Source organism: Portunus trituberculatus, chromosome 27 (genome assembly GCF_017591435.1).
Source record: "Portunus trituberculatus isolate SZX2019 chromosome 27, ASM1759143v1, whole genome shotgun sequence".
Lineage (NCBI taxonomy): Eukaryota > Metazoa > Arthropoda > Malacostraca > Decapoda > Portunidae > Portunus > Portunus trituberculatus.
In genome coordinates, this window is record NC_059281.1 from 17,666,766 (window position 1) to 17,669,265 (window position 2,500).

Genomic DNA, 2,500 nt, shown 5'->3' on the forward strand with positions numbered 1-2,500 from the left:
ACTTACGTTAAACGGGACAAAACACCACTTCAAAGTCCACATATTTCACTCAATGGATTGATTTCACGCTTAAAAAAGTACACACAATTTTTTGATACCATAAAGGCCCAGTTACACCTCAAAATTTAAAAAATGAAATTGAGAGATGGGAAATTTTGAAGGTTATGGCAGCTCATATTTAAGCTATAAAACACCACTAAACGCCACATATTTACCGAACACAGGCGCGGAACACACTTCAAACACAACGAAATATTTAGAGAAACCATAAAACACATCATGGAAGCGTAATATTATTTTTAGACAATATATCAAAAAAAGGATTGGAACCCGCAGGTTGCCACGGGGAGTCTTTGGGGAGGGGCGGGGGCCGGGCGGGAGGTAACATCCGGGAACACTGCAGCGCGGGCTCCATAATCCTTATGATGCATTTATTATCTCACCACATCAAAATTAAGCCCCATCGGGAAAAATTGCCCAGGGAACATGCATTGGTACAGTACATTCTGACACATGTTTGGCTTACGGTGACTCAAAGAAGCAAATAATAGCTGGTAATACTGACAACTGCTCGTTATACCCATCACCTTTTCAACATTTGGGCACTGTTTTCACTCTCATATGCAAAGAAAACCTACAAATAAGAGAGTGGCCTTAGAAATACCTGAAATAAATGATGGTGAGGCGTTGTGGAGAGTCGTGGTGAAGAGTTGCATTGCTCTCTTGTCTTGCCGCTGGTGCTGTCGGGAATGTCATCACTTCACTTTGTGTGTTTGGGTGTTATGGGCATGTTGTGGATGTGTTGCGGTGGGTGTTTCAGTGTGTTTATGGGGTGTATAAGCAACACCAAACACCACACGGCCATCACCACTGTTTGTTGACAAGGAGCAGACGTGCACTCGGCCCACCACACTTCTTTCCCTCCTTACACACTAATCCCTTATCAACACCACTGCCACACCTTGCACACCTGTTCCTTGGTGCATTAATAACCTCCACCACCTCTGTCACGGCACTGTCACCTCTATACAGGCTGAAAATATAACGGCACTCCAGTTAGGTCAACCGTGTGTCTTGGCAGGAGGTACCGACGCCATCATCAGTGCAGCTGTGGCTCTCGCAAGGAATTCACTCTCTTCTCCTTGCCCGCTATAAATTCTAATACTATGTCCTTGTATGTGTTAAATTATCAGTGTTTGAAAATTATCACGGAATTATGTGTGAAATATTTTGTGTTATTATGGTTTTAGTTTATTTAAGGATACAAGTTGCCGTGGGGAACTTCAAAACTCAGCATTCACAACACAATAAATTTCAATACTATGTCTTTGTTTGTGTTAAATTCTCAGTATTTGAAAGTTATCTGGGATTTATATGTGGAATACTCAATGTTTTTATGGTTTTAATCTATTTGAAGATACAAGCAGCCGTGGGGAGGAACTTCAAAATAGCGACATTACCAAAACTCAACATTCACAACACACAATATATAAATCTAATTAAAGAATACACAAATAAATACAAAAAAAGAATAAAAACAACAAAAATAACACGATCATTAAAAACAAACATGATACACAGTGAGAGATGAGTGACAAAATATCGACATTACAAATCACGACATTCAAAACAAATAAAAAGGAACACAAACAAATAATAAAAAAAAAACAATACAAAATGTGTGTGGAAGAGAGCAGTGTGGTGTATGGTGATAGAGGGAAAGAGAGCAGTGTGGTGTGTGATGGCAGTGGTGTGTGGTGACAGAGAAAGAGAGCAAATTGTGGTGTATGGTGTGTGATGACAGTGGTGTGTGTGGTGACAGTGAAAGAGCAAATTGTGGTGTATGGTGTGTGGTGATAGAGGGAAAGAGAGCAGTGGTGTGTGTGGTGACAGAGAAAGAGAGCAAATTGTGGTGTATGGTGTGTGATGACAGTGGTGTGTGTGGTGACAGTGAAAGAGAGCAAATTGTGGTGTATGGTGACAGAGTGAACGTGGAATACCTGGAAAAAAACCGCACTATATTTCATGCTAAATATGGTCGAAGAGAGGCAGTATTAAACAGTATGACACACACACAGCCTCACAATTTGTACAATGAAAACCAAGGTAACACACACACACACACAATTTGTACAATGAAAGGCAAGGCAACACACACACACACACACACACACACACACACACACACCTATAAATACACTGTAAATCATGCTACTTATGGACGAAGAGAGTCAGGAGGGGAAAGGAGCTGGGAGGCTGCCGCCATCGTGACGTCACGGTCCATGTGCACCCTTGTTGGCTGGTTGATGACGTCACGGCCGGGCCAGGCCAAGGCAACACACACACACACAATTTGTACAATGAAACACAAGGCAACAAACACACACCTATGAATACACTGTAAATCATGCTACATATGGACGAAGAGAGTCAGGAGGGGAAAGGAGCTTGGAGGCTGCCGCCATCGTGACGTCACGGCCAGCCCTGGTTGGCTGGTTGA